This window comes from Amaranthus tricolor, chromosome 2 (genome assembly GCF_026212465.1).
Source record: "Amaranthus tricolor cultivar Red isolate AtriRed21 chromosome 2, ASM2621246v1, whole genome shotgun sequence".
In the NCBI taxonomy this organism is placed as follows: Eukaryota; Viridiplantae; Streptophyta; class Magnoliopsida; order Caryophyllales; family Amaranthaceae; genus Amaranthus; species Amaranthus tricolor.
In genome coordinates this window covers 20,436,570-20,446,642 of record NC_080048.1, presented here as the reverse complement: position 1 = coordinate 20,446,642, position 10,073 = coordinate 20,436,570, and positions in this window count along the sequence as shown.

Sequence of the window (10,073 nt, the reverse complement as noted above, 5' to 3'; positions counted from 1 at the left end):
CACAAAACTATTTGGTATTTATTATTGTGTTCAAGTGGTTAGAGTATAATATCATAGTCATATACTAAAAATTACGTATTAAGTTGTGATTTAATAGGTTTTTAAGCTTTGTTGGCACTATAGCGCATAAAGTAGCTTAAACATGATTTTTTTTGCACGAAAAGTGGCACACAAAAGTATTTGTTATATATTATTGTGTAGAAATGGTTAGAATTTAAAATCATAGTCGTATGCTAGAAATTACGCGTTAAGTTGCGATTTTATGGGTATTTATGCTTTTTTGGCACTTTCGCGCATAAAGTAGTTCAAACTTTGTTTGTTTTTCCATGAAACTTTGCACAAAACGCTATTGTTATAACTTATGGTGTTGAAGTGGTTAGAATTGAATATGATAGTTATATGCTAGAAAGTACGTTTTAAGTTGCGATTTTATGGGTTTTTAGTGTTTTTGGCATTTTCCCCCGTAAATTAGCTTAAACTTGGTTTGTTTTGAACAAAAGTTGGCACACAACACTATTTGGTTTATATTATTTTGTTTACGTGGTTAGAATTCGATATCGTAGTGATATGCTAGAAGTTACTTGTTTAGTTGTGATTTTATGCGTTTTTAAGCCTTTCTGCCACTTTCCCGCATAAAGTAGCTCAAACTTTATTTGTCTTGCCCGAAACTTGGCACAGAACACTATTTGGTATTTATTATTGTGTAGAAGTGGTTAGAATTTATAATCATAGTCATATGCTAGAAATTACGTGTTAAGTTGCGATTTTATGGGTTTTTTATGCTATTTTGGCACTTTCGCGCATAAAGTAGCTCAAACTTTGTTTGTTATGCACGAAACCTTGCACACAACACTATTTGGTATAAATTATTGTTTTGAAGTGGTTAGAATTTAATATTGTAGTTATATGATAGAAATTACGTGTTAAGTGTTTTTGGCACTTTCGCGCATGAAATAGCTCAAGCATGGTTTGTTTTCCACGAAAGGTTGTGCACAACACTATTTCGTATATTATATTGTGTTGAAGTGGTTAGAATTAAAAATCATAGTCATATTCTACAACTTCCGTGTTAAGTTGCGATTTTATGGGGTTTTTAAGCCTTTTTGGCACTTTCGTGCATAAAGTAGCTTAAACTTGGTTTGATTTGCGCGAAACTTGAACACAAAACTATTTCGTATATATTATTGTGTTCAAGTGGTTAGTATATAATATCATAGTCATATACAAAAAATTACGTATTAAGTTGTGATTTTATAGGTTTTTAAGCTTTGTTGGCACTATAGCGCATAACGTAGCTCAAACATGGTTTCTTTTGCACGAAACATGGCACACAATACTATTTGGTATATCTTATTGTGTAGAAATGGTTAACATTTAAAATCATAGGTCGTATGCTAGAAATTACGTGTTAAGTTGCGATTTTATGGGTATTTATGCTTTTTTGGCACTTTCGCGCATAAAGTAGTTCAAACTTTGTTTGTTTTTCACCGAAACTTTGCACAAAACACTATTGTTATAATTTATTGTGTAGAAGTGGTTAGATTTGAATACCATAGTTATTTTCTAGAAAGTACGTGTTAAGTTGCGATTTTTTGGGTTTTTAAGTGTTTTTTGCATTTTCGCGCGTTAATTAGCTTAAACTTGTTTTGTTTTGCACAAAAGTACGCACACAACACTATTTGGTTTATATTATTGTGTTTACGTAGTTAGAATTCGATATCGTAGTCATATGCTAGAAATTACGTGTTTAGTTGTGATTTTATGCGTTTTTAAGCCTTTTTGGCACTTTCGCGCATAAAGTAGCACAAACTTGATTTGTCTTGCACAAAACTTGGCACACAACACTATTTGATATTTATTATTGTGTAGAAGTGGTTAGAATTTAAAATCATAGTCATATGCTAGTAATTACGTGTTATGTTGCGATTTTATAGGTTTTTTATGCTATTTTAGCACTTTCGCACCTAAAGTAGGTCAAACTTTGTTTATTTTGCACGAAACCTTGCACACAACACTATTTGGTATAAAATAATATGTTGAAGTGGTTAGAATTTAATATTGTAGTTGGATGATAGAAATTACGTGTTAAGTGTTTTTGGCATTTTCGAGCATGAAATAGCTCAAGCTTGGTTTGTTTTTAACGAAAGTTTGTACACAACACTATTTTGTATATAATATTGTGTTGAAGTGGTTAGAATTAAAAATCATAGCCATATTCTACAACTTCCGTGTTAAGTTGCAATTTTATGGGTTTTTAAGCCTTTTTGGCACTTTCTAGCATAAAGTAGCTCAGACTTGGTTTGATTTGCGTGAAATATGGGACACAAAACTATTTGGTATATATTATTGCGTTTCAAGTGGTTAGAATATAATATCATAGTCATATACTAAAAATTACGTGTTAATTTGTGATTTTATAGGTTTTTTAAGCTTTGTTGGCACTATCTCGCATAAAGTAGCTCAAACATGGTTTCTTTTGCACGAAACATGGCACGCAACACTATTTGGTATATATTATTGTGTAGAAATGGTTAGAATTTAAAATCATTGTCGTATGCTAGAAATTACGTGTTAAGTTGCGATTTTATGGGTATCTGTGCTTTTTTGGCACTTTCGCGCATAAAGTATTTTCCACGAAACTTTGCAAAAAACACTATTGTTATAATTTATTGTGTTGAAGTGGTTAGAAATGAATATCATAGTTATGGGGTTTTAAGTGTTTTTGGCATTTTTGCGCGTAAATTAGCTCAAACTTTGTTATGCACGAAACCTTGCACACAACACTATTTGGTATAAATTATTGTTTTGAAGTGGTTAGAATTTAACTCTTTAGTATATGATAGAAATTACGTGTTAAGTGTTTTTGGCACTTTCGCGCATGAAATAGCTCAAGCATGGTTTGTTTTCCACGAAAGGTTGTGCACAACACTATTTCGTATATTATATTGTGTTAAAGTGGTTAGAATTAAAAATCATAGTCATATTCTACAACTTCCGTGTTAAGTTGCGATTTTATGGGTTTTTAAGCCTTTTTGGCACTTTCGTGAATAAAGTAGCTTAGACTTGGTTTGATTTGCGCGAAACATGGGACACAAAACTATTTGGTATTTATTATTGTGTTCAAGTGGTTAGAGTATAATATCATAGTCCATATACTAAAAATTACGTACTAAGTTGTGATTTAATAGGTTTTTAAGCTTTGTTGGCACTATAGCGCATAAAGTAGCTTAAACATGATTGTTTTTTGCACGAAAAGTGGCACACAAAAGTATTTGTTATATATTATTGTGTAGAAATGGTTAGAATTTAAAATCATAGTCGTATGCTAGAAATTACGCGTTAAGTTGCGATTTTATGGGTATTTATGCTTTTTTGGCACTTTCGCGCATAAAGTAGTTCAAACTTTGTTTGTTTTTCCATGAAACTTTGCACAAAACGCTATTGTTATAACTTATGGTGTTGAAGTGGTTAGAATTGAATATGATAGTTATATGCTAGAAAGTACGTTTTAAGTTGCGATTTTATGGGTTTTTTAAGTGTTTTTGGCATTTTCCCCCGTAAATTAGCTTAAACTTGGTTTGTTTTGAACAAAAGTTGGCACACAACACTATTTGGTTTATATTATTTTGTTTACGTGGTTAGAATTCGATATCGTAGTGATATGCTAGAAGTTACTTGTTTAGTTGTGATTTTATGCGTTTTTAAGCCTTTCTGCCACTTTCCCGCATAAAGTAGCTCAAACTTTATTTGTCTTGCCCGAAACTTGGCACAGAACACTATTTGGTATTTATTATTGTGTAGAAGTGGTTAGAATTTATAATCATAGTCATATGCTAGAAATTACGTGTTAAGTTGCGATTTTATGGGTTTTTATGCTATATTTGGCACTTTCGCGCATAAAATAGCTCAAACTTTGTTTGTTATGCACGAAACCTTGCACACAACACTATTGGTATAAATTATTGTTTTGAAGTGGTTAGAATTTAATATTGTAGTTATATGATAGAAATTACGTGTTAAGTGTTTTTGGCACTTTCGCGCATGAAATAGCTCAAGCATGGTTTGTTTTCCACGAAAGGTTGTGCACAACACTATTTCGTATATTATATTGTGTTGAAGTGGTTAGAATTAAAAATCATAGTCATATTCTACAACTTCCGTGTTAAGTTGCGATTTTATGGGTTTTTTAAGCCTTTTTGGCACTTTCGTGCATAAAGTAGCTTAAACTTGGTTTGATTTGCGCGAAACTTGAACACAAAACTATTTCGTATATATTAATTGTGTTCAAGTGGTTAGTATATAATATCATAGTCATATACAAAAAATTACGTATTAAGTTGTGATTTTATAGGTTTTTAAGCTTTGTTGGCACTATAGCGCATAACGTAGCTCAAACATGGTTTCTTTTGCACGAAACATGGCACACAATACTATTTGGTATAATATTATTGTGTAAGAAATGGTTAAAATTTAAAATCATAGTCGTATGCTAGAAATTACGTGTTAAGTTGCGATTTTATGGGTATTTATGCTTTTTTGGCACTTTCGCGCATAAAGTAGTTCAAACTTTGTTTGTTTTTCACCGAAACTTTGCACAAAACACTATTGTTATAATTTATTGTGTAGAAGTGGTTAGATTTGAATACCATAGTTATTTTCTAGAAAGTACGTGTTAAGTTGCGATTTTTTGGGTTTTTAAGTGTTTTTTGGCATTTTCCCTCGTAAATTAGCTTAAACTTGTTTTGTTTTGCACAAAAGTTCGCACACAACACTATTTGGTTTATATTATTGTGTTTACGTAGTTAGAATTCGATATCGTAGTCATATGCTAGAAATTACGTGTTTAGTTGTGATTTTATGCGTTTTTAAGCCTTTTTGGCACTTTCGCGCATAAAGTAGCACAAACTTGATTTGTCTTGCACAAAACTTGGCACACAACACTATTTGATATTTATTATTGTGTAGAAGTGGTTAGAATTTAAAATCATAGTCATATGCTAGTAATTACGTGTTAAGTTGCGATTTTATAGGTTTTTATGCTATTTTAGCACTTTCGCACCTAAAGTAGGTCAAACTTTGTTTATTTTGCACGAAACCTTGCACACAACACTATTTGGTATAAAATAATATGTTGAAGTGGTTAGAATTTAATATTGTAGTTATATGATAGAAATTACGTGTTAAGTGTTTTTGGCATTTTCGAGCATGAAATAGCTCAAGCTTGGTTTGTTTTTAACGAAAGTTTGTACACAACACTATTTTGTATATAATATTGTGTTGAAGTGGTTAGAATTAAAAATCATAGTCATATTCTACAACTTCCGTGTTAAGTTGCAATTTTATGGGTTTTTAAGCCTTTTTGGCACTTTCGTGCATAAAGTAGCTCAGACTTGGTTTGATTTGCGTGAAATATGGGACACAAAACTATTTGGTATATATTATTGTGTTCAAGTGGTTAGAATATCATATCATAGTCATATACTAAAAATTACGTGTTAATTTGTGATTTTATAGGTTTTTAAGCTTTGTTGGCACTATCTCGCATAAAGTAGCTCAAACATGGTTTCTTTTGCACGAAACATGGCACGCAACACTATTTGGTATATATTATTGTGTAGAAATGGTTAGAATTTAAAATCATAGTCGTACACTAGAAATTACGTGTCAAGTTGGGATTTTTAGGGTATTTATGCTTTTTTGGCACTTTCGCGCATAAAGTAGTTCAAACTTTGTTTGTTTTTCCACGAAACTTTGCACAAAACACTATTGTTATTATTTATTTTGTCGAAGTTGTTAGAATTGAATATCATAGTTATATGCTAGAAAGTACGTGTTAAGTTGCGATTTTATGGGTTTTTAAGTGTTTTTTGGCATTTTCGCTCGTAAATTAGCTTAAACTTGTTTTGTTTTGCACAAAAGTTCGCACACAACACTATTTGGTTTATATTATTGTGTTTACGTAGTTAGAATTCGATATCGTAGTCGTATGCTAGAAATTACGTGTTTAGTTGTGATTTTATGCGTTTTTAAGCCTTTTTGGCACTTTCGCGCATAAAGTAGCACAAACTTGATTTGTCTTGCACAAAACTTGGCACACAACACTATTTGATATTTATTATTGTGTAGAAGTGGTTAGAATTTAAAATCATAGTCATATGCTAGTAATTACGTGTTAAGTTGCGATTTTATAGGTTTTTATGCTATTTTAGCACTTTCGCACCTAAAGTAGGTCAAACTTTGTTTATTTTGCACGAAACCTTGCACACAACACTATTTGGTATAAAATAATATGTTGAAGTGGTTAGAATTTAATATTGTAGTTATATGATAGAAATTAAGTGTTAAGTGTTTTTGGCATTTTCGAGCATGAAATAGCTCAAGCTTGGTTTGTTTTTAACGAAAGTTTGTACACAACACTATTTTGTATATAATATTGTGTTGAAGTGGTTAGAATTAAAAATCATAGTCATATTCTACAACTTCCGTGTTAAGTTGCAATTTTATGGGTTTTTAAGCCTTTTTGGCACTTTCGTGCATAAAGTAGCTCAGACTTGGTTTGATTTGCGTGAAATATGGGACACAAAACTATTTGGTATATATTATTGTGTTCAAGTGGTTAGAATATCATATCATAGTCATATACTAAAAATTACGTGTTAATTTGTGATTTTATAGGTTTTTAAGCTTTGTTGGCACTATCTCGCATAAAGTAGCTCAAACATGGTTTCTTTTGCACGAAACATGGCACGCAACACTATTTGGTATATATTATTGTGTAGAAATGGTTAGAATTTAAAATCATAGTCGTACACTAGAAATTACGTGTCAAGTTGGGATTTTTAGGGTATTTATGCTTTTTTGGCACTTTCGCGCATAAAGTAGTTCAAACTTTGTTTGTTTTTCCACGAAACTTTGCACAAAACACTATTGTTATTATTTATTTTGTCGAAGTTGTTAGAATTGAATATCATAGTTATATGCTAGAAAGTACGTGTTAAGTTGCGATTTTATGGGTTTTTAAGTGTTTTTTGGCATTTTCGCTCGTAAATTAGCTTAAACTTGTTTTGTTTTGCACAAAAGTTCGCACACAACACTATTTGGTTTATATTATTGTGTTTACGTAGTTAGAATTCGATATCGTAGTCGTATGCTAGAAATTACGTGTTTAGTTGTGATTTTATGCGTTTTTAAGCCTTTTTGGCACTTTCGCGCATAAAGTAGCACAAACTTGATTTGTCTTGCACAAAACTTGGCACACAACACTATTTGATATTTATTATTGTGTAGAAGTGGTTAGAATTTAAAATCATAGTCATATGCTAGTAATTACGTGTTAAGTTGCAATTTTATAGGTTTTTATGCTATTTTAGCACTTTCGCACCTAAAGTAGGTCAAACTTTGTTTATTTTGCACGAAACCTTGCACACAACACTATTTGGTATAAAATAATATGTTGAAGTGGTTAGAATTTAATATTGTAGTTATATGATAGAAATTACGTGTTAAGTGTTTTTGGCATTTTCGAGCATGAAATAGCTCAAGCTTGGTTTGTTTTTAACGAAAGTTTGTACACAACACTATTTTGTATATAATATTGTGTTGAAGTGGTTAGAATTAAAAATCATAGTCATATTCTACAACTTCCGTGTTAAGTTGCAATTTTATGGGTTTTTAAGCCTTTTTGGCACTTTCGTGCATAAAGTAGCTCAGACTTGGTTTGATTTGCGTGAAATATGGGACACAAAACTATTTGGTATATATTATTGTGTTCAAGTGGTTAGAATATCATATCATAGTCATATACTAAAAATTACGTGTTAATTTGTGATTTTATAGGTTTTTAAGCTTTGTTGGCACTATCTCGCATAAAGTAGCTCAAACATGGTTTCTTTTGCACGAAACATGGCACGCAACACTATTTGGTATATATTATTGTGTAGAAATGGTTAGAATTTAAAATCATAGTCGTACACTAGAAATTACGTGTCAAGTTGGGATTTTTAGGGTATTTATGCTTTTTTGGCACTTTCGCGCATAAAGTAGTTCAATCTTTGTTTGTTTTTCCACGAAACTTTGCACAAAACACTATTGTTATTATTTATTTTGTCGAAGTTGTTAGAATTGAATATCATAGTTATATGCTAGAAAGTACGTGTTAAGTTGCGATTTTATGGGTTTTTAAGTGTTTTTTGGCATTTTCGCTCGTAAATTAGCTTAAAGTTGTTTTGTTTTGCACAAAAGTTCGCACACAACACTATTTGGTTTATATTATTGTGTTTACGTAGTTAGAATTCGATATCGTAGTCGTATGCTAGAAATTACGTGTTTAGTTGTGATTTTATGCGTTTTTAAGCCTTTTTGGCACTTTCGCGCATAAAGTAGCACAAACTTGATTTGTCTTGCACAAAACTTGGCACACAACACTATTTGATATTTATTATTGTGTAGAAGTGGTTAGAATTTAAAATCATAGTCATATGCTAGTAATTACGTGTTAAGTTGCAATTTTATAGGTTTTTATGCTATTTTAGCACTTTCGCACCTAAAGTAGGTCAAACTTTGTTTATTTTGCACGAAACCTTGCACACAACACTATTTGGTATAAAATAATATGTTGAAGTGGTTAGAATTTAATATTGTAGTTATATGATAGAAATTACGTGTTAAGTGTTTTTGGCATTTTCGAGCATGAAATAGCTCAAGCTGGTTTGTTTTTAACGAAAGTTTGTACACAACACTATTTTGTATATAATATTGTGTTGAAGTGGTTAGAATTAAAAATCATAGTCATATTCTACAACTTCCGTGTTAAGTTGCAATTTTATGGGTTTTTAAGCCTTTTTGGCACTTTCTAGCATAAAGTAGCTCAGACTTGGTTTGATTTGCGTGAAATATGGGACACAAAACTATTTGGTATATATTATTGTGTTCAAGTGGTTAGAATATAATATCATAGTCATATACTAAAAATTACGTGTTAATTTGTGATTTTATAGGTTTTTAAGCTTTGTTGGCACTATCTCGCATAAAGTAGCTCAAACATGGTTTCTTTTGCACGAAACATGGCACGCAACACTATTTGGTATATATTATTGTGTAGAAATGGTTAGAATTTAAAATCATTGTCGTAAGCTAGAAATTACGTGTTAAGTTGCGATTTTATGGGTATCTGTGCTTTTTTGGCACTTTCGCGCATAAAGTATTTTCCACGAAACTTTGCACAAAACACTATTGTTATAATTTATTGTGTTGAAGTGGTTAGAAATGAATATCATAGTTATGGGGTTTTAAGTGTTTTTGGCATTTTTGCGCATGAAACCTTGCACACAACACTATTTGGTATAAATTATTGTTTTGAAGTGGTTAGAATTTAATATTTTAGTTATATGATAGAAATTACGTGTTAAGTGTTTTTGGCACTTTCGCGCATGAAATAGCTCAAGCATGGTTTGTTTTCCACGAAAGGTTGTGCACAACACTATTTCGTATATTATATTGTGTTAAAGTGGTTAGAATTAAAAATCATAGTCATATTCTACAACTTCCGTGTTAAGTTGCGATTTTATGGGTTTTTAAGCCTTTTTGGCACTTTCGTGAATAAAGTAGCTTAGACTTGGTTTGATTTGCGCGAAACATGGGACACAAAACTATTTGGTATTTATTATTGTGTTCAAGTGGTTAGAGTATAATATCATAGTCATATACTAAAAATTACGTATTAAGTTGTGATTTAATAGGTTTTTAAGCTTTGTTGGCACTATAGCGCATAAAGTAGCTTAAACATGATTTTTTTTGCACGAAAAGTGGCACACAAAAGTATTTGTTATATATTATTGTGTAGAAATAGTTAGAATTTAAAATCATAGTCGTATGCTAGAAATTACGCGTTAAGTTGCGATTTTATGGGTATTTATGCTTTTTTGGTACTTTCGCGCATAAAGTAGTTCAAACTTTGTTTGTTTTTCCACGAAACTTTGCACAAAACACTATTGTTATAACTTATGGTGTTGAAGTGGTTAGAATTGAATATGATAGTTATATGCTAGAAAGTACGTTTTAAGTTGCGATTTTAT